A 24,139-nucleotide genomic window follows, 5' to 3' on the forward strand; every position below is an offset into this window, starting at 1 on the left:
AGATGAGTGGAAGGGGGCCTTGTTTTAGGTGCAGAACTCCTTCAGGGTGGGGGAGGAAGCCCAATTGGCTTTGCTTCATATCAGTTCATTAATAAATGTAGAGGTAAAGGTCTTGGAAAGATCGAAGGGAATAAGCTTTTAAATAGATTACCTCATGAAAAGCTTATTCTTAAAGCTCATTTTGTTTCTAAGAAAAACAGGAAAGTAGATAAGTAGCTGTGTGCCATGCACACTGGTGCTTTCGTCTAGCAAGCTGACCCCCAGCGAGGGGTCCCTGGTCTAGGAACCTCAGCATCACCTGGGAGCTTCTAGAAATGGAGACCCTCAGGACAAAACCTAGATGCCCTCAACCAGAATCTGCAATTTAAAGAGACTGCCAGGTGATTCTGTGCACCTTGGGTTTCAGAAGCATAGTTCTACCATACAGCTCTACTTTACTACTGTCGTAACCATGCAAGTTAATTTGCTAAAAATTTATAGGAGCAGACGCTTGCGCTTTCTGTTATGTAAGGTACATGCTAAGCATGAGCATTGGAACAACAAAAAACTTTGAAAAGATAATGCCTTAAAGTAGATAGAACTTCATGTCTTATGTACTAGTTCTGAGGCCCATGGCCCTGGAGCGGCAGAGCTGTTTCCCCATATTTAACTTGTAAGTCAGGATGGAGGAGCTGACACCTGGGACCAAGTTAGTGTCAGAGCCTTGGCCTGAAGGTCATCATGATCCACAGATGCTTTGCGGAACTCAGAGATGGCACCCTTTGAAGAACTGGGTGTAAGGAGAAAGAACAAGGTCAAGGGTGACTGAGAAAGCAGATGGGTGGAGTTTCCATTTGGGAAATAGAAAAACAATTGAAACAAAAAATTAAGTTGTGGGGAGGAGGAGTAGGGGTCAGGTTTGTTTGGGGATGAGTTAGGTTTGAGGTGTCTATTAATATCTAAGTGAAGATTCCACGGGGGTCCGGGGACAAAGCAAGGCGAAGACATAAATTGGCGAGTGTCCAAGATGGGAATGATTCTTCAGGACAGGAGAGGGGTAAACCCCCGAGCGTGTGGAGACAGACAAAGAACAGCAGGACTCCTGGGCGTTCCAACAATGAGAAGTCAGATAGCGAAGAACTCTCTCTTTCTTGATCGTCTTGTTTCTTAGGATGAGTACCAAGTTTCTGTATTTTTATTCTTCAGTCTTTAGGAGTAAAGTCATCCCAGGCTCTACTTTTTCCAAAGGGTGCAATTGTCACTGAGTCCATAGGTTTTGGTAAGTGGTCAGTGGCTTTCTGATTGTTTGACATTTCTTTTTTTTGTTCTCCCTTTATCATAAGTATTATCTATGAATTTTGTTTTCAAATTTCAAAGTAAGTAAGATTTTGGTCACTTTTTAATCCTTTGTTTCTGTTTTTACTGGATTTTGTTCAGAGCATGGGTCCTGCAAAACTTCTCGTGTTTGTATTTCATTAAGATTCACTTTGTGGCTAATTATAAATCCAGTTTGTATGGATGTTCCACAGACATAAATTTTCAAAAGTCTCATATTCAATGAGGATAAGGTGTGTATATGTATGCATATGTGAATATTCATATATATATATGTGTGTGTGTGTGCATATACACACACATGTTCTAGTCAATTTCTTTACAGTCTTATTTATTGCTTATGTATGACCTTATTTATTGTTCACTACCTTTTCAACTAACAGATTTGCATTCTCAAAGCCAGTTTTTTTAGTTCTAACAAGCTACAATGAAAAAACAATTTTTTGCCAGTTTAAGTAAGTACCACCCTTATAAATTTCAATTCTAGACAGGCTGTCCATGAGAATTTCCTGATTCCTTCCTCTGAGAGCCCCTACTACCAGTAAGACCTCCCACAATTCTTTAAGATGATCAGTGTCTTCAGCATTTATTGCCATAGATTTTTAAAAGTGGAAGGAGAATTATAAATAGTTAATTTATCTCACTTATAAAAATAGGGCTCTGACCCTAATAAACTAAAGGATTGATTATAGATGGCACAGCTATGAACAAGCCTGGGATTAGAAACGTGTGTCTGGATGAATGTGAGTTTGACCCCTAGGTTACTTTGTGCCGATTTAGGTGCCACAATTCACTTAAGTCTTGTTCCTTCGGAGTGTTCTGGGTCACTGGAGCGCCGGTGTCATGGTGGCAGTTCAATGTCATCAGAGTGAGAATACAAATTACTGACAAATCTGGAAGAGAGCTCGTAATCCGTTGTTTACTAATCAATGATCTCATTATGGATCAAAAAACACTGTCCATTTAACTCAGCTTCAAAAGTGTCCATTCGCATTATCTGTGAGCCTTGTACATATAAAATAGATGAACATCACTAGCTGAGTCCTCGTTTAATTAGGGAGGTGACATCTACGGTGATGGTTTTATGACAGGAATTCTTTTACATTCCTACTAAAAGTGCTGAGAAAGGTAGGAACAGTCCTCTGCTTTCAGGAGCCTGTGTCTCAATCAACAAATCAATTATTTTTGCAAGAGTCACAACCAGAGGCTACGTTCATGAATGAACCTCACAAACCTGAAGTGGACGGATGGACAGGCTATTAAAGCTTCTCCAGCCACACGTCCTACGTAAAGCGATGCCTTTTAGTCTTGTCCATGGATTTAAACTGGGCTTCATTCCATCAGAGCAAGAGAACCACACTTAGCTGGATGGAGGAAAGGACTGTTTTATTCTTTCTCTTTTTTAAAAATTAAATTTTCTACGAAACACCTCCCTGCTAGTTTTATTTTTATGCATTTGTGTATTTTTCAGTTTTAGTTGACAGACCATATTGGCTCGAGCTTTTAAACAGCTGTGTCGATTCTAAGTGTCCAATCATCAATGTCTTATTATGGAGGGGTCCTATTAATCAGAGAAAATAAAAAGATTAAGCCGATACTAGGAGGAGTACTACAGTGGCCATTAGTATAAAATTCCTTCCTCCCTTAGTCAAGTGGTCAATGTAATTTAATGACTATTTGAGAAAATATTTCAGAGGTTTTCGTATCATGCATTCAATTAACTAGTGAAGGTTAATTTCTTAGAAGGAGACTTTAAAAATAAATGCCTCAATCACCACAAAACAGTAACTGAGCTTTATTGCCACAAATATTAGACAGTTTATACCAACACTCGTTTTGATTCATTTTCTTAGAAGGAAGTTCATTATTTTTGAAGAAATAATTTCTTTGCTGGCCTTAATGAACAGTTTTAACCTTTACTCTGAATCATAAAAATGTGTTTTTAATTATTGGTCTAATTCCCAAATCACAGCCAGGAATATTGTATATAGTTTTTTTTTTTTTCCAAAAGGATTTTGGTAAAAGAAATGTTTGTGCATAAGGGCATATGAATTTCCTGTTTTTAAATTTTACATGAGAGGACGTTTAGAACAAATGATTTTGTACATGATTTAAAACTTTTGCACACATCTGACCTTGAACTAGAACGCATTAGTGAGGAATTACTGAGTGTTGCTCTTGGTCCCAGTGTACATGGCACTTGTCTGTAGAGTTACATTATTCTATATGTGACCATGAACACTAGTGTGACATGCACACACACACACACACACTGATCACACATGCACACTCATTTCCAAATCTGCAAAGACCAAAGGTTACTGCCCTAGCCAAATCCTCATTTTCACTCTATCACAAATCCAGCACAAATAAGATGACCAGCTCAGCCAGCAGGAGTTACTCTGAAATACCCTACATTTGGGGGCTTTGTAATTGCTTAAAATCATCAGTTTGATCCCCTTGGACACGGAACCCGTATTTTGGAGAGTTTGCATAAATCTCACAGCACACGACATCTTGGCAGGGGTCCCCAGTCTGGCATGCAGGGCAACAGGCCTGACTGACAGTTTGAACGAACTGAAGCCCAGGACAAAGTGGCTTTACCTATTTGTGATTTAACCTGCTGCTTTAATACTCCGGTTTCCTCTATACCAACTCTGCCGCATACGGGTTATAAAGAAGGTGGCATATCTACATTCGACAGCGTGTTGTTTTATACCCAGTCTTACCTACGAGGACATCATCTTTCGATGATACCTTTATAATGACTTAGAGACCCAAACATCTCAGAAACATGGGTCCAAGAATTCAACATATTGAGATACTTGAGCTGTGGAACGTCTCTGGAATACTACACTCCAAACGTTTTCCTCTGAAGCGCACCTCACACATCGACCAGGCTTGGCCATCTGCCAGGATGTAAATCAGGCGTCAGGAACCTCAAGCATCTGAACTCACACAGAGCATTTCGTGACTGCAATCATTTGGTTACCGCTGGGAGATTTTTTGGGCCCCTCAGTCTCAAATCACAGCAGCTGTCCCTCTCTGTTCTGGATGTGACTGCAGGAAAGGTGTGGGGCACACATGTCACCTCAGTTTGGAGGACTCCATTACACTGAAAGCCTGGGTGGTCCGTGTAGCTCAGCCTAGACAGAAATAACATGGTGCGGTGGATACTGGTTATTCTGAACTTCGAAAAATAACCCAGCCGGTGCCCCTGGGTCCCATGGGATTGCTTAGAAGAGCAGCCCAATGGTGACCACGGCAGCAGCAGGGTGGTGGCTGGGGCTGGCAGGGCCGCGCTGGCATTGCACCCCCGTCTCTCTGCAGAGCGGTAGGTGTGTTGTGAGTGCCGCCAGGGGGCTGGTGAGCAGTACGGGCTCAGGTGAACCCGCAAGCCCACACCCCTCCTCGTCCCCTGAAAAGGAAGGCTGTACATGCTGTCCCCAGTGCTAGGCCGTGACCACCCCCAGAGGGGACCAGTTTGTAGTGTCTGAACCAGTCATGTGGGCTTCGGCTGGAAGGTGCCAGAGTGGGTGGCTGAGAGGAGGGAACAAGAAGCCAACACCACCTGAATTTTCTTAGGATTTTATATTCTTGTTTTCAAATGNCCACACCCCTCCTCGTCCCCTGAAAAGGAAGGCTGTACATGCTGTCCCCAGTGCTAGGCCGTGACCACCCCCAGAGGGGACCAGTTTGTAGTGTCTGAACCAGTCATGTGGGCTTCGGCTGGAAGGTGCCAGAGTGGGTGGCTGAGAGGAGGGAACAAGAAGCCAACACCACCTTTGGCTGAATTTTCTTAGGATTTTATATTCTTGTTTTCAAATGTCTTCCCTTAGATTTTTTATTTCCGTCATCTTGAAGACCTTGCACCCATGTCTTGTGTAAAAGGCACCAGTAGGGAAGGGCACACAAGGCAAAGGGTCTCCTGCCCCCGAAGATTCACTGACCCACCCCACCCCCCATCCCAGCTGTATCTCAGGCAGGAGGGACTGATTTGGGATTGCAATGCTGGGCTGGGGTAACTTACCCTCCACATCTTTGGCAACGATGGCAACCTGACCTCTGCCAATAGCTAGGTCCACTCTGGTCCCCTGTGATGATGAGGGACAGCCGGGACCCGTGAAATGCAGGAAGATCAGAAATCAGAATGGGCCGTGTTCTCAGGTCTCGTGAGAATGGACCAGAAGGCTGTAAAATACTCCTGTCTAGTAGCAGGTTTAAGGGACTCGGTGTTATGTGATTAACTCAAAGCTGTTCTTCCTAAGGGTTCCATTAAATCCTATAAACTTTTATAGCTTGATCTCAGGAAGAACTATGAGTAATTAAAAGTCTGCCACACAATTCAGAACACAAGGAGGCACGGATGCAAAGCAGCCATTCTCCACTCGTGGCCAAGAAAAGCTGTGCTCAGTGGCCCAGAGCCAGGCCACGTTTAGAGGTGAAGGCAAAGAGATAGTGGCAAAGCATTTCCAGGGACAAAATTATGGGTGACTCTCCAGGAAATACTAGGCGTCCACAGGCAAAGGGCTGGCACTGAATTTTTCTATCAACAGACTCAAGAAACCTAATGCCAATTTTACCCTGTAGAAACAGCTGGAGGCAGGATTTTCGTAGAAAAGTTAAAAGATTAGTCAGGATGAATAGATTTTATAAATCAAAGGAGGAAATTTCTGAAGCAGGGTTTCTTTAAAATCAATTCTGTAACAGAGAGAAGGTGAAAGAAGTAATGGATAGTCTGACAAATGTAAGAATCTTACTAAAAAAATGTTAACCCTAATCTGAAAAATGATATAACCCAGTGCCCAAATCACCTGTATTACTACAGTAAAAAATATAAGATTATTTCTAAGGAAGGTAAAAATAAATTATATTTTTATATTATTTTTAATTTTTTATAAAAATTTTCAGAAACACACAGAATCAGAGAGTAGAGTATAACATCCAAATAATTACTCATCGCCCAGCTTCAGAAGTGACCAGTTTTTAACTAATCTGATTCATATATTCACCTACAACTTTTCGTCACAAGTATTTTGACACAAATCCTGGGTATCATGTCATCTGTAGACACTTCACCATGGCTCTCTAACACACACATCCTCTGTATCACTCTCAAAGTGTAGATAATTTTTCAGTTCCGAGTTATGGAAAACCCAAGTTAGGTATCCTATGTAGGGGACCTGTTTGGTTTGGTCTGGCAAATGTGACTCAGCTCTGTATGGAAGACCTACAGAAGCGAAGTGGTGGGCAGGGGCCAGACCTTCAAACCGAGTTTTCCTGTGGGAATCAGACACAGAAAATGCATACAGACTGTTGTGGCTTGCCCTTGCTAAAATTCCATCACCCTGGTCTAAAACAACAAATGTGTATTGTCTATCTTCAAGGTAATTTCCAAAGTCTGTAGGAGTTCTCCCAAGGGCAGAGCTAATGAGCTCATTGCCATTTCCCTTTGCATGTTATTTTTATTTCCTTGATTGTACCTAGAAAGTAGACAATAACAGTCTATGGGATAAATAATAAATCTTGCTCGGATGTAAGACCCCAGGAAAACAATAAAAGCCTGTCTAGGCAAGGGTCGGGGCACTTTCCCCTTGAGAGATTGGCCGAGGCACCCATAGGCCCTCTCCCCTTTTGAGAGTAGCTGTGCCTGTTCCCTTTTTCTCCACAGGATTGCTGTGGCCTGTGCATTCATTCTCACCGTCAGCCACAACAGGTGGACTCTGCTGGCCTGAGTTTGCCCCAATCCTGGAGCCACAAATACGAGCTACAGGACAGGAACTGAATAATGCTGGACAAGGAAGCACTGCCAGCATTTCTGGGCACAGTTGGAGAAGGTGGGCATGATGCCGTCCATCTCGGGCTCCATTCATGTTTCAGGGACACGGCTCACCTTCTTCCTAAGCTAAAGAAAGCATCTTGGTGAAGCAACCTTTTGTGACTCATTCTGCAGGGACCGATTCGGGGCCCTCCTCACACAGTGGCCAAGAGGAAAATACACGTAGGGCTTTGTGTCAGCTCCCAGGTGACCCACAGGGTCTCCACATACAAAACTTAGCATTGAAAATGGGAAAGAGGAAATTTAAGCCCTGAACACAAGGAATGAGGTATTTATACCCTAAGGTGTTCCCAAGCCGGAAGGGGCAGAGCCGTGGCGTGACCAGTTCGAATACCTTGAATGACAGATTGGTAGCACACCTGACATATTGGAAAGCTGAACAGGCACAGATGATGGATTATGAAAACTTCGAAAAATTATACTGTCTACCTTGCCTTATACTTGAAACGTGTCACCAATCAGTCACACAACACTATGGGGTGTCACGTTAAACAGATGTCACGGTTTTGTACTTAGCACAATGGATTAAAACACTTTTAACTCCTTAGATGGCTGTGATCTGTCATAGCGACACATTCGGAGAGTTTCTGTTTAAAATGTACCAACCAGATGGTCAGCTCCACAAAGGGAGGGCCTGCTGTCTGCCATGTCCCCTGTGGGGTTCAGCCCTCACATTAAACACTTGACACAGAGACACTCCCTAAAACTATGTTGGAATAGGGGGGAAAGGGGGCGAGAGGAGGAGCAAATCCAGGGTTGACGGACAAAGTGGAGGAAGAACAATCTAGTGTCAGTTGCTAGAATATTCAGTTGAAACACATTAAGCTGATATGCATATTTTACCTCCTGCTAAAATGGTAAAGGGTGGAGTTGGGGAGAGGACTGAGCACAGGTTTTTATTTTTATTTATTTTTAAAAAATTTTTAGAGGAGCATGGAGGAAGAAAGAGAGGGAAACATCAATGTGTGTTTGCCTCTCATGCGCCCCCTACTGGGGACTTGGCCCACAACCCAGGCATGTGCCCTGACTAAGAATAGAACCAGCATCCTTTGGTTCATTCCACTGAGCCACACCAGCCAGGGTGACGGGTTTTTATTTTTAAAAGATCCTAGCAGCATTTCAGATTGCTCAGCGGCTTTCAGAAAAGCCATGCAGGACAAATGCAAATTAAATGTCACTTAACCTTGCAATAAGTGTCTGCACGTCCTTTGTAAATGATGACAGCTTCTCACAACTCTGCCATCCTCAGGGGACACACCGCACCCTTCCCATAGATGTCACCACGGAGTCCTTGGTGCCATATGAACGTCCTGTCCGTGGTGCACTGGGAGATTAATTATTGTCACAGACGCGTAGGAAGTAAGAGTAACAATATACAGCCCCTGGGATTCCTATTGATTTTACTATCGTTGCTCAAAAATCAGAAGCCCACTCTGCACACAAGAGCAGACAGGCCAATACAGCTGCCGAGATTCTTCCGTGTGCCTCTTGGGGCGTCTGCAATTCTGGGGACGCGTCTCTGCGCGGAGGCCAAGGCACCTGACCGGTGGGCACAGGCTCCAGGCATGGAGACGGCCTTCCGTTCTTTTCCCCTCTCTTCACCCTCACAGGGGCCACCACGCAACAGAAGCCCAGGAAACTCACGGCTCTTACCAAGAAGCAAGGGTTTTCCCCCATTTCTAAAACAATGTATTCATTACTACTTCATGTACAACCCGCGGATCAAGCCAAATTCCTTATTTTTTCCCCTTCGTGACTCAAGGGGAGAAAAGACCTGTTTAGGAACTAGTCATACACTCATTCCTCCTTTTCCCTCATGTCTCCGCCTCTGTTGCTTCAAAGATTCTGTGTATCGACATAGCCTCGGCGGTCTTTATCCTTCTAAAAGCACAGTTCTCCTCTGCTTTACTTCACCCTTTCACCTCATCAGGTAGGTATGGACACACACACACACACACACACACACACACAACCTCCTTCACAAACCTCTTGAATAAACTGTCTTAGCCAAATACATTTCTGCAGCACCTACGGAAGTTCCATGAATCATGTTACTCTGATAACCAGGTGCCTGAAGTCACTACCTCTGACTGTCCTTAATGCTTATGAATGCTCAATCCAAAGATCACCTTTTATATATTTACACTGTCACCATCACCTCTAAAAAGCATCCGCCCTTGAATAGCAGCATTGTGTACCGTCGCTGACAACTTCCTCTCTCTGTTTTAATATTATAGTCCTTCTGTGGCACAAAACGTGATTATCAGTGAGAGCCAAGCTTATGAGAATCACCTGGGAAACTTTTTCCAATTATGTATATTCTTAGATACTCTGAGGGAACAGGCTTAACCTTCAGGGATCCTGCATAAATAGGTCGAGACGAAGTAACCACTGCTACAGGCAGTCAGTATTACTGACAGGGGTGTGCTCTTTTTCTTAGTTGTACTGGGCAACAGTTCTTTTTTAAAAGGTTAATAATTATTATAGCAGTTCAAGAAACATGAGAGCCCTGGCTGGGTGGCCAATTGGTTGGAACGTGGGCCTTTCCGCCACTGTACGGCTTAGTTCTGCCTTCGAAACCATGGAGACAATAATACACTTCACAGCACCGTTGTGAAGGTCAAATGGAAGATTCGGAGCAAATCCTGCAGAATAACATGCAGCAGACCTCAGAGAGAATGCATGTTGGCAGCAGGTGCTGACCGAGGAAATGTCCACACGAACAGCTGTCCCGTGGAGGCACTAAATTTTGGGGCGTGTTACAGAAATCCTGGTGACTTCAGTAACATACAAAGGCTTGTTTTGTTCTTTACGGCGTGACATCCAGAGCCCCCTGCGGAGGCTCCAGGGGGTCCTCAGAAGCTCGGTCCTGCTCCCCAGCCATCCAGAGCTCGAGGCCCAGAGTCCTCTGTGTGGCCTCAGAAGCAGCAGGCATCGATCGAGGAAGAGGGCGAGGAGGAAGTAACAAAGTGCCGGGCTCCTGGATGCACATTACTTTAATAATTCACTGCAATTGTTCCCTGCTAGAGAAGCAGGGGGGTTGCCCCCATATAAAGCCGGGTTCTAAGGGGGAAATAGGTACAGGGGGGTCAACCGTGGGGCTCTCCCTTACCAGGCGCTCCCAGGAAAGGGGGTTTGAAAGCTAGGTCAAGTTTGCTGGGATGGGCGGCTGATGAAACTCTTGCCCCAGGATGCTGCTGTTACCGTTGGGATTTGCAGGCCCAGCACACACCGCACAACCGGGACCTTGGGGATGCCTGAGCATGCCGGACCAGCACTTCCTGTGACCGCTCGGCGCGTGCCTCCAGGCCCCTCAGTCACACGACAGTTTGCACACACACCGCAGGACTGAAGCCAGAGAACCTGCAGAACGGCTGTTGCTTACGTGGTACGATCAGGTGGCCATTCAGTATTTACATGGTAGCAGCACGAAGCCAAGAGAACTAGGACATGGCACGCAGCCTCGGGCAGGCTGGCACCGAATATTCAGAATTTAAAAATTATCATTACAGAATGGCAGCAACGAAGAAGATAGGTACGGAGAGACGGGGGCACTACACACCCTATCACTTCCCTGTAAACTGACATGGCTTCATTTCTGAAGCAAAATAGCAAGCCAGCACATCGTTCCCATGGTAACTACATTAAAATAAAAAAAATGTGGAATGTTTTCAAGTGATAAGTACATTTAAAATGCAAAAGAATCAAATCTATCTTGAAACGATTTTTATGTGACAAGGATTGAAAAGCATCGTTGTAATAGTAAAAAAAAAAAAAAAAAGGAGTCCTAAGTCCTAAGATATCAATAGTTGGATGTCATTTCCTGAAAATTAGCAGAACAGGGTATCTCCAAGATGTGGAAGCAATCACCGTGAATTGGAAGTTGTTTAAACAGACACTTAGAAAAGCAAGCAGGGCCTCCCACGGGCAGACAGGAAACCACTGCTGCTCTCCCCTCGTAAACTCTGAGCGCGTGTGCTGCCCAAGAGTCTGACTCGTTCCAACAGCTCCCACGCTCCCCAGGCCTCCAGTCCCAGCTGCCCCCTCCTCCAGTTCCTCACTCTCCATGGACAGGCAGGGCCAGTCTGAGGGACAAGCAGGGCCCTTTCTCAGCAAGCCTCCCTGCCCCATGCTCTCTCTATGTCCCCCGCCCGGTGCAGGCCCACACTGGGTCTTCTCTGCAGTGAGGTAACACCCTCCGGGTCCACCCTGTGGCTGGAGTAACCTTCACAACCGGCAGTTTAGCCAAGGAGCTCTCAGCCTCGATCCCTCCCTGTTTTCCCTTTGCACTGAGAATGCAAATTTCTTATTTTGACCTGCGAAGCCCTGTAGGACCTAGTTCTCATCCAGCTATTGTGACCTGGCGAACCCTGGCTTCCTTCTGCCTCTGAGAGCCAAGGATAGTTCGGCATGCAGACCTTTAGACTGTGGTCCACTCTGACCGGGAACTCTTCTTCCCCTTCACCTGGCTCCTTCACATTGTTTACCTTTCAGTTCACATTGCCTTACAGGCCTTCTCTGTCCTGTCTACGAAAGAGCAACTTACTATCTTTTGACTCCCATTCCACTTCCTGTTTTTCTTTCACAATAATCCTTGTTGTATCTGCAGTGACCATGTTTGTTTCAGTAAATTTTAACTAACTTAATTGGAAACACAGACCTTACCTGACTTTTTATATGACCTAAACTATGAATTCCCAAAGTAAGACAGAAGAATGTCAAGACAATGGAACATGATTTTAGCGTTTCTAGAGGAAAAAGAATAATTCTGAACTGTAGACTCGGGGGAAATACTTTGAAATTTCTGAGACATCCGCCACAGTAAGAGACCCTCCACAAACGACAGAGCACTGTGTTCTGCTCAGGAGCCAGCAGAGGCTTAAAGGAAGGAGAAATGGGTAGAGAGAAAGACAACAGAGTGACAGTGAGGGACACAGGTCCTTGACCATTTCCTGAAGCTGTCGCTAGCTCCCAGCAAAGACTCTTATAGCTGAGCCTAACTTCTCTGCATGGAACTTGGAAGGCAAAACCTACAAATAACGTACCACATCAAAGAAGAAAATGAAATGAAAAACAACAACAATAATACAATCTGCCAGAAATGTCCGCAGAAAACCTCTAGAATTAGGAAGTACAGACATTTGCTGAAAGAGCACCAGACCCCGAACACAGCCTAGTAACACGGTCCCGTGATATTCCTAAGGATGCCATTTCCATGCACCGTTTGTTTTATCTTTCTAAATCTATTTTTTCCCTCTCCTTTATTTCTCTTTACTCTCCAAAACCACTCCCTGAATCAAACCCTGGATCAAAACCCAAGCTCTGCTATATACTAGCTGAGCGCCACTGGCCAAATGACTTAACTGAGAATTAGTTTCTTTGTGTGCAGAGGGGAAATAAAAACTACCCATACATTTTCTTTGTTATGTGTCTTAAGTCAGTGTTCCTCAAGCTTTTTGATCTTAGGTAAAAATCGCCGGTTCTCCAAAAAATTTTTGTTTGTGCGGGATATGCATACTAGCTGCCATTTTGTAAATTTGACCCAAGAAAATTTTAAGATACATAGGTATTAATATACTTAAAACAACAGTGATAAAAGCCTGCCACATTTTAACATAAAATTATGCTTTATGAAAAGCACAGTTTCCACCAACAATAGTGAGACTTTTGGTGCAGAATTCCATGTCGGCACGCCTCTTTAATGTGTGGTTTGGGAGAAAATGGGTGAACTCTTGCATCTGTTTCTGCATTCGACATGTTGCTTTGTGACACTTGGGGTGCTTTGTGACACTATTTTGCTTTTTAACACTCAGGGTGCTCATGGTCCACTATAGGAACATGTGATCAAATTTAAGCCTACAGCCAGACCTCGGTGGAGGTTATAGGAAAAAACAGAGAGAGGGGAAAATAAAACAGATGAAGAAAAATACAATTGCAAGGCATACTAGAATAGAGTTGAGTGAGCATAAAGAGAAAATAAGACGAAACTGATACCAAACTGATGCGGAACTGTGAGAGCAAACAAACGATGCTTCTTTACCCTTCACACCGATTATCGCACCCATCTCGATGAGTTTTATCAAGGCGCAATTCATGCACAAAGGCAGGCTTTGATTTTCCCTGTGGAGTTCTGCGTTTTGACAAGTGTACACCTCTCACCGTTCAGTTAGGCTACGGGAGATTTTCATCACCCTAGAATGTCCCCTTGTCAACTCTCCTAGTATTGTGTTTCCATGGACCAAGTGTCTTTTTTTTCCTAAGGTAGACAAAACAAAACAAAAACCAAACCTCTTTGAGGGAGGGAAATACACCTTGCCGACAAACGTCCCCCAACACAACGCACACTGTCTGAATCAAAGGCGTGCCTCTATGCAGGAGTGACACTCACGTGGGGGACGACAGAGAGGCGACTTCCATGGAAAGGAGGTAAATAGAGCTTGCAGGTACTATACGGAAACGTAAACCTGCGCCACAAAGAAAGAATGCCCTGGACAGAGGGAAGTCTGTGGTTAGCACTGAGTTTTCCTTGCCGTGTCCCCTCTGGAGGAATTGTTCATGCCCTGGGACAAAGCCTGTGATGCCACGGGCAATTACAAATGTTCGTTTTCAGCGCGTCTTCGGGATGGATTTTTCATTGTAAGAGGAATAAGTGGAAGTCTGTTAGTGCTACCCAATGACCTGTAAATGTGCACGCATCACCTGTCCTCCTCAGAAATGGTTTCAGGACTGGGTGTTCCTGAGAGCAATAGCTAAACCTTACGGAGCGTGGCTCAGAGGAACTCATGTGCAGGAGTTCAGTCCCAGCACTGACCCTGGTGCTCGACACTATTATTTTCTCAGTTGCAAAGAGGAGGAAACTGAGACAGGGTAACTCTGTCCAAGCCCTGCAGCCACTGAAGGGTAGAGCAGGCATGCAAGCCAAGACAGCCTCGCTCCGAATGTTCACCTCGTAATCACTCCACTGTTCAGCTTTTAATAAGGTGATGAGCACCAAATAACATGTCCCCCAAACACCCAGCTGCCTTTCTCCTAAAAGCCCTAGAGAGGAAATAATCCTCATTTATTATAAACTAATTTGTTTCTCTGACTATTATGCATTTTAGGAATCCATTAAAGCCACTCCATCATCTGAAAAATAAATGGCTGAAGACCTCCTAATAAGCAAAGGTTACTTCTGTTTTGACACCCACTGCATAAATTATTAACTGAACTTTTTAGTTCCCAAGTCTGATTCAGTCAAAGGGTGTTTTCATTAAACTGGAATCATCACCCTGGTAACAGTATTTATAACCCCAATAGTTTAAAACAAGTTCAATCATATTACTTAATCGTACATTCTTCCAGCAAATGTTGAAAACTTCTAAAGTCACTTTAATGCAGACGACAGTTTGAATTTCTCTCAAATGCAGGCATGATTTTTCTACCGCTGCCTTTTAGATAAACTAAATGCTCCGAAGACACACTGATTTGCACCACTGAAGCTATAGCATATAGAATGCACACACACACACTGTGTACAATATACACGTAGAAAGCAGCTGTCCACCAGAGTTAAAATAACCATGAACCAATAAATGTCAACTCACAAGTGGTGTTTATTGTGGAAGCTCCTTAGGCTCTTAGGCTGATTGAGAACACAGGGATTTACAGAGACTTAGATGACTCCATACCCACCCCTTTACTGAATGACCATCTTCCGAAACGGTTATCATAGGGTGCAAAGTCCTATATATTTTTAAAAAGCAATATTGTAGGTAATTCAACTGTTCATCGACAAAAACCTCTCAGCTAAAACACTGCGGGCACAGGGCCCCTGTCCCCTGGGAAAGACCGGGCCACAGCCGGTCTCATAGAAGGTTGTGCGGACTCGAGTCAACGGGAAATCCTGTGGGGTTTTTTTTTTGGTGGGGGAACACCTTGCAATGAAGTCACTATTCCAAGATGCTACATAACATTTCAAGTTATTTCTGATAGATTAAAACACATATTTTCACATCACTAAATACACTTTTGTTATTACACTATGAAAGAACAGTTTAGAACTTCAAATGAAGATGTCACCCTGCTTAATTTCCATATTGCTCACACACATATCAAAATAGAACATGTTCCTGTGCTGTTTAAGTTTACACTGGCTGAGAAAAGTTATCCATTTTTGTTGTTTGAAATTTTGGCAAACAAAGGAACATCATCTCTGACAAAGTTATAATTAAAAATACTGGTACCTCGAGATTAAAAATGAACAGCATGTTAACTCTCTCTCTACAGGCAATTCCATCATTTAGAGCCTTCATACTTTTGAGACACAATGTCTGGCTTTTAATAAAAAATTTCCCCAGGAAACTAAGGGAACATAAAGGTTACAAAAAAAAACTAAGAACAGAAGTTGATATACAGGTGGTCCATGTATTGAAGGACCTCAAGAGTGCTATAATTAATAACTTCAAGGAAATGAAAGACAGAGAATAGATAAAAATTTAGAGCATCTCTGAAGAGTTAGAATATGTAAACAGAGTCACACAGAATTTCTAGAACTGAAAAATACAGTAACAAAAATTAGGAATGGAGGAGGTGGGTTTTAAAACTTCACTGTTAACTGCCGCCCATCACTGCCAGTCTGGAATGTCACTCTCCATTAAAATGCTTTCCACAAACGAAGGTGAAATGAAGACATTTTTGAACAGACAAAAACTGAGCAAATGCTTGCATTCAGGAAAGACTATTATAATTGTGTAAACTCTAAAAACAAAACGAAAGCAAGATGTGTAAGACCGTACACTGAAAACCACAAACCAATCAAGAGAAACCGAAGACGACATCGGCAAGGGAAGGTGTGCACCGCGAGACAAGTCAGGAGACCCACTATTGCGAAGGTGTTTATTCGCCTCAAACCTGTGTCCACCTGCTTCACTATGCAATCAAAGGTGAAGCGTTTTTAAATTGGAATGCTGACTTTAAAGTGTATGTGGCACTGCGACTCACCTCAGACAGAACAGACCTGGAGAGGAACCACAAGCATGAGGACAAGGGGAACCCAGGAGGAGGGCAGGTAGCCCAGAGGCAGATGTGTGACTGTGTGGCGAGAGGCGTTTCTCCAATGCTGCAGGGGAAAGCAGAGCCTTTTCAATGAGGGTGCTCGGTGGGTTGGACTCCCACGTGGTAGGGGGGTGCTGGGGCGGGGGGCGGCGGGAAGGTCTCGGCTTTGTCCTCACACCACACACGATGTCCACTTGAGTTGGACTGTAAATCTAAGTGCAAAAGTTAAGGTGCTAAAGCTCACAGAAGAAAACAGAGGGAATTACATTTATCAGCTGAGAAGAAAATAAACACTTTGATTAGGAAACAACCACAAAGGAAGGAATAATGATGGCTAAACCAGACTTTGCTAAACGAGGCAGATGATAGACGGATGGATGATGGTGCCACCACAAGCCAGTGACAAAGCATGCCGTGGGGTTTAAGGGGACACTTGCCAGACACAGATCCAGAAAAGGAGATTATGTACTTCTATATCCCCTCGAATAATAATAAGGAAAAACCAACACATGGGGAAAATAGGCAAAGGATTTGAATGAGTATTTCAAAAAAGACGATATTTAGGGCAAGAACATGTATGCATGACCCAGAGACAAAGACAGCTGTGTGGGGACGGCCAGAGTTGGAAGGGTGTGTGTGTGCGTGGGGGTGGGGTGGCCAGAGAAAGGGCACATTGGGGCATCTGTCATAGTGTGGACAATAAAGCCAATTTGTAATAGTGTGGACAACAAAACTAGTTTGCAATAGTGTGAACAATAAAACTAGTTTAAAAAGGGTATTGAAACAGCAAACGAGACACATGGAAAGGTGTTTAAGTTCATTAGTTACTAGAGAAATGTAAATTGAAGTATTTGCTCAAAGCAACCAAGATGGCTAGAAGGGGACAGCATAGCTGTTGAAAACACAGAATGACTAGACCCCGCACACGCCCATGGTAGCACTTCAGACCAGTCCGACATCCGTGGGAAATGATCTGGCTGGATCTACTGAGGCCAAGCAGACGGCCCGGCAATTCCACTCAAAGGCACACATGTAACAGAAATACTAATGCATGTCCAGTGAAAGACTGAATTTATTAACATCATAAAGATTGCATTTTAATAAACAGCATGATGTTTACTAAGAATGGGTGCATAAAGTACATGAAATACAGTAGGATACCACAGACATCCTCCAAACATAATATTGAGAGGAAGAAGCTAGATATGAGAGTGCATACTGTATTATTTCATTTATTTAAACATGCTAGAACAGCACTAATTCTGTGACTGCTAATGGCATATATATATATATATATATATATATATATATATAATGCCTTGATGACCCGACAGTTTTTCTCTAGTTCCCATATCTCCCCAAACCAGAGATTTATGTATTCTTCTGCTAAGAGTTCATGTCCCAAACAGAAGTCTGGCTATCCATCCCCAATTCTTTTATTTCATTACACGTGAATCCTGTTCAACCAGCAGCTCAGGCCAAGCACGTTAGAAGCATCCTGGCTGTTCTTTCTCACACTGTGGGTAAAATCGAAGAATACCTGTCACCTGCCTTTAGAAAACACCCCAAGTCTGATCATGTGCCAACAACTGTTGCCTTAAGCCCAGCCCTGTTTGTCACCCACCTAATGAAGCAATAGCCCCGTATCCCTTGCTATAATGTAGTCTGGCTCCCTGCCATCTAGTCAGTCATTTCAAAATGCAGGTCTGATGGGGTCTCTTCACTGCTCACGACCCCTGGCCACCGTACTTCACACAGAATCAGAAATGCCCCCCCACACCTGGCCACACGACCGCCCCAGCATCACCTTCTCTGGCCCTCCATGGCTGAATGCCCACCACACGGCACCTTGCTCTTGCCCTGGGCAGACGCCATCTTTCAACAACTCTGCACTAATTCCCTTTCGAGGAGGTTTGCATATTCGCGTCTGTGTCACCAAGAACGGCCCTCTGCACAGGCATTCACTACACATTTATTGTTGACGACAGTGCACGACATCCATCCTGTTCTGGGAGCTTTTATGTTTTCTCCAGTCTGAAGTTGACACATTTTTTATTTCCCTTTTGTGATTCGCCCTTCTCTTCCCAAGGAGAATAACCGACTCAGACTTCTTTCTGAAAGTTAATAATATTCTCTAAAGTCTCAACCATTCTTTTTCTAAACTATACCAGATACTGGAATTCTATTACTAGGAAACTCTTCAGTTGAAAAAAGTTTAAAGGAAATGGCTTCATGTGAACAGGCACCTAAATTAATAATATGGGGTTAGTTTATATATACTCAGAAAGGAAGAAAACAATCACATTTATACCCACATTAGACCCTGTGTTACAGGAAGGTAATCCAGTTGCTAAGAATTCAACAACCCTTATGACATTAAAAGGAAATGTTCATGCAATTACTGACTTTATGGTCTTATTTTTTTCCTGAGGGAAGTCGATAAAGAAATAAAGGAAATAGACTTTTAACTCGGTTGGCTTCAATATAGACATTTTGTTTATTTTAACTGCTAATACTGTTTAAACATTCATCTCTTTTACCTTAAGACACTGTGTCCACATCCTGTTCTTGATCAAATAATAGATTGATTCCATTTAATTTTCTTAAACAGGCTAAGAAATGAACAATAAATTATTGTTCCTTTAGACTCTCCTGCCTCGTCTCACATACGTCATGCCTCGAGGTTCCTGTTCCCTTTCTTCTACTGAGAATACGTTCCAATAAAAAGATTCACAGTCATCGTTCTTCTCGATCCCAAGGTAGTATCTTCCCTGTCGGTAAACTGATGAGTCTTAGCCCTCCCTCCATTTTACCTCCACCTCAGTTGTCCAAGCCTGGGCAGCGAACCACTGGCTGCCTGGTCCCTTTCTCTCTCCAAACCAGTGAGGAGCCCTCTGCCTACAAGGTCAGAGACAGTGGTTTGGGATTCCTCACCTGCCAATGTGCTTCGGTCCCCGCTTCTGCCTCATCATCCCTCCCTTGTTCTTGATTCCCATGCACCTTGTGGGCCAGAAGTCTCACCCCTCAAAGAGGACAGACACCACAGAAATGAAGAAACTGAGAGATGAGGACAGGAGGCAGCCATGTCTGCAGGTGACTGAGGGGCCAGAAGACAGGGCCACGGCATGGGAGAAACCGAGGGTGTCCGCTCTGTCCCTGCTGGTCTGATATGGGCAAACTAGCCTGCACTCTAGTTCTGCCTTGCTCTTTCTGTTCATCTTGGACTGGAATGACTCAAATGTGTGGCGTAGTGTCCGACAAGCTGCCTGGATGGCCTCGGTGACCCCAAAGTTTCTCTTCCCTCTCCCACTCCATGGCCAGATCTGAATGACCTCCCCTCACACCACCCCAAATTTGACATTCACAGAATCTGAAGAGGAACCCCATTTATACCTCAATGTGATCTTAGACTCTGAGCCTGTCTCCCAGAGGTCCTGCTGGTGTGTGGACAAAGCTCCCTCCCACCACTAAGCCACTCCCACATAGGTTGTGGCCCTTACGTCCTGGCCAACTTTAAACCAGCTCTGGCCATCCCGAGTCCACCGCAGAAGCAGTGGATCTGAAGCCAAGACTGGATTCTCCAGCCCAGCAAGTCAGTTCTACTCCTGTAAGGGTCCTGGTTTGAGGGGGGTAGAGGACTGAGCCAAGAGATGGAGAACCTGGGGTGAGCGCACTTGAGACTCTTGAAACCCAAAGCATCATTCACTTATGGGACCTTCTGAAGCATCTGCTCCTGTTGTCCATGCCTCGCTCAGGGTCTACTCTGCCTCCCCTCCTGGCCATAAAGCCAATAACTATGATTGTCACTATCTAACCCAATTCAGGAAGGGCTCTGTCACCTTGAGGGAGCAATGACACTGTCTCTTCCATGAGCAGGAGGACTTGGTCCACAGGTACTGGCAGGAGGTGGTTGGGGGGGAGTAGATCCGGTCGGAGCCAGGACAAGAGGAGCAGAACAGAATGTCATTAGATGTTGTTGCCCGCCCCTGTGCACAGAGAGTGAATGTCCTAGCAGGGCCCCAGGAGACAGTGCTGGCACACTGGCAGGGAAGTCCTGGGAAGCTTAGACAAAGTCAAGTGCAAATACTAGAACTATCACTGCAACTAGGAGACATGTTTGAGAGGTACAAAGCTGGGCGTGTCATGGTGGATATACTCCAGCATCAAGGACAGACCAGTGGACTATGATATGAGCGGTATACTGAAGAGGCCTGGAGGAGATGGGAACTGGTGTTCTGCAGAAGCATGGTGGCAGATGGCCCTGCAGGTGAGAGCAGGAGACACCATTACTGATTTGACCACCCAGAGAGCAAAGGGCGTGACCATCAGAAGCCAAGTGTCTGCAGGTATTGGAAAGCACAGCACGGTCTGAGTGGTAATTGGGGACATGGAGTTTCCTGACCCAATGCCTTCTGTGGTTTTAAACACAGGATGGACCCCTAACACCACCTCCGACGTGCGCGTCTGTACTTCTCAAGGGGATGGAAGTGACTGCCTGGCTTTCCAGACAGGAAGGCAATGAGTGGTACACAAGGCTCGAGCTCACCTCGCCAGCTGGTGACCATGGGGTCCCTCCCTCACTTGAGTCTGTTCTGTTTCAGAGGAACTGCCTGAGGGAGGTCATGCCGGCCTGACCTGTTTGTCCACGTCATCTGCTAGGTGACATTTGGCCACATAGTCAATCTGCATCCCCGCGGGTCAGCCTCAACGACAGCTTCCAGTGTTTGTTCTGGTCACTGTACCGGTACCATTTCCACAGGACGGTAAAACGTTTTTCACTTCTGACATAATTAGGTTACTCTTTCAGAACCGGCAGTTCTTAAGTATAACTGAGGTGTTAAACATCGATTTTATGTTTCTGTCACATACTTTTATTCTGTCACACAGAAATTGCAGTAACTACCCCAAATTCACATTTGAATTACTGTTTATCAAGTAATATTTTAATATTAACATAAATACTTATTTTCTACATATATTATGCAGTAATTAAAATGACAACTTTGGCAATATTAGAGCTGTGATTTAATTGAAGGAGGTTTGGCTGATTGCAGTGTACTCATTTTTTAAAAAATGAAATTCTAATTAGTGTTGGCTTCCTGTCAAAATCAGTAATTAAGAAAGTTGTCAAAGTCAATCCTATTATTCATCTTGATGATGAAATTATTTGAACATCAAACATGAATGTCCTATTAGCTTGAGGAATATATCTGTTGTTAGCATTGCTCACAGGGCTTAATAAATATATCGTATCAGCTACATCATCTCCCCAAATACTTGCACAGAGATGCCTGTGACTGAGAAATTTGTGAAGGCTTGAAAGATTAAGTATGTGAGATTATTTTACATACAATACTTAGGCCTGTTGAGTTGGTAAATCTGACATGTGGGGGACTATGGCCCCATATTTCTTTCTTAAAAGTTAACTAAAATGCTTTATGACCTACAAAATTAAATTGCACTCATTTCATGTGTTTGCTCTGTGTCCTGTGGCACATATATGTCAATGAAACCACTGTCTGTTATCCAACATACCCACCCCCGTCGAAAGTTCCTCCTGCCTATTTAATTCCTCGTTCCAGCTCCCTCTGCCCATTCCCTGTTCCCAGGCAGTCACTCCTCTGTGTTTTGTTTGAATTCTCTAGAGTTTTATATGAATATAATCATAAATTATGATTTTGTCTGGATTTTTCCACTCATAATAATTATTTTGAGTTTCATACATGTTGTGTTATGCATTAACAGCTGCTTTTTATTTCTTACTAGTATGCCACAGTATTGCTGTACCGTAATTTGTTGACCTGTCCATCTCTTTGGGGACATTCGAGTTGATTTCAGGGTTTATCTACAACAGATGAAGTTGCTGTTGGTGCTCATGCCAAGTCTTTGTATCGGCAAATGTGCTTTCATTTGTTTTGGATAAACACCTAAAAATACTGCAATGATGCTAGGTCTATATTTAGCACTTAAAACTATTTTTAAAACCTCCAAACTCTGATCCAAGTGGAAAAGCTTGCAGGTTGTGCCCATAGTCACATGTTGGGGTGAGGCCGATTTGGGGGTGGAGAGGGGTAGTAGACAGCGGCTGACCCTGCAGCTGAAGACCCTGATCCAGAACATCATAGACCCACACTCACCCTTCAGTCCAAGAGCAAGAAGCAGACTAGCAACAATGAGGAGAACCTTGGTAAGGTTCTGCACTCCTGAGCACAGACCTAGAGTGCAGAAATGTAGGTGACCTCATGCTCAGTTAATCCCTCAGGAAATAGGACGAGTAGGCAGGCTGGTGGAATGAGATGTACGGGAGTTCAAAGCCAACCCCAGCTTCCACATATGCAGAGGGGAGCTCCATAAAGAAACCCATTGCTTAACACCGGGCATCAGGTGGAATGATAATTTAGGAAGATTGCAACATGCCAGAGTTTTCCATGGTAAATTCCCCAATACATTTGCTGGGCAGGATGTTAGTAGATGCTACACAAAGTTCTCTAATTTTTTTGTTGCTAATATGTTGCTAACCTGCAGCTCCCCAGAATCCTGTTCTCTGCTGGCACCCGGAGGTGCCCTGTGCATGGCCCACACCCCATGGCTGCAGTTTTTCATGGGTGGGGAATGGGGTGACCACAGGCCTTGCTCTGCGATTGCCTCGCCTCCCAGGGACTCAGTCCTGTGCTGCCCGAGGAAAAACCACCCTCACATTTTGTCCAGTTTCCAGTGCCAATAACTTCATTATTAGATGTGGATTGAATTACTCTTGAAAGTCACTTTCTCACTTAATCCAAGACTCTACAAGCACTAGTTTTTTTTGTTTTTTTAAAGATTTTCTTTATTCATTTCTAGAGAGGAACAGGGAGAGAGAAAGAGAGCAACATCGATGTATGGTTGCCTTTCACACACCCCCTACTGGGGACTGGGCCCACAACCCTGGCATATGCCCTGACTGGGAATTGAACTGGCGACTGCTTGGTTCACAGGCCGGCCCTCAGTCCAGGGCTATAAGCACTGTCTTGTATATATCTGTAAACACTGCCACCAGTCCCGAGAAATGGTCATAATGGAACATTCTTATGGATATGAATAGGATTCATTTTACACAGTTTGTGTAGGTGACAAAAATGTTGCATGTTTCAATAATTGTGTATAAAAATAGTCAGTAAATTAAGGGTTATCTTCAAGTTGCCTAGTAACATTATTTATCTGAAGATTGAGCTTCCTTATTTGGGGGCATTATGTTGTTCTTAAAGAATGAGAATTCTCATGCTCAGAATAATTAATTTGATATATGAGCCATTTAGCCGTGTTCCTGTTGGCTTAAAAATATTGCCCTACCACTTAAAATACACACAAGTGTATGAAGTGTCTTGTACTTAAAGTGCTCGAGGTTTTACAGTTGAATGGGTGAGCTGTTCAGACTTTTTTCCCCTGGTTCTCCTGGTTCCGATTTCTCCACAGTACAGTCTTGCTATTTTACTTCAAGTGGATATTCATCCTTTCATGAAAATTCCTTGCTGACTCTAAGGGCATTCCTAAGAATTATGAGCAGTTTCCTTCAGAAACGAACACTTTTCTTGTAGAAATAGTAGGGTGTTAGATACAAGTACGTATTCTTGTTGGCGCTACGGAAATGCTGCATTTACTCAGAAAATGCACTCAACTCGCCGTGGGTACCATCCTGTTCCAGCCGTATCTGATTAGGCTTACTGTTTGTCCACGTGGATAGCGCCTCGGGAGCTGTGGGTTACGAAGTGCAAGAATGACTAGAAATATGAGTTATGTACTAGCTGTGAGAAACATTCAGCCCAGCAGCTCCTCTAAGAGAAAATAGAAATAATGTACATTCTCAGATTTTTGAAAGGGGATATTTAACGACAGTTTACATTATTCATTTTGGTTTGTCATTCATACAGCTTCTAAAATCATCTTTCAATAGTCCTATCTCCTAGCATTTTT

Source organism: Sturnira hondurensis, unplaced genomic scaffold (genome assembly GCF_014824575.4).
Source record: "Sturnira hondurensis isolate 20B ecotype Veracruz unplaced genomic scaffold, ASM1482457v3 Scaffold0018525, whole genome shotgun sequence".
NCBI classification, from domain to species: domain Eukaryota; kingdom Metazoa; phylum Chordata; class Mammalia; order Chiroptera; family Phyllostomidae; genus Sturnira; species Sturnira hondurensis.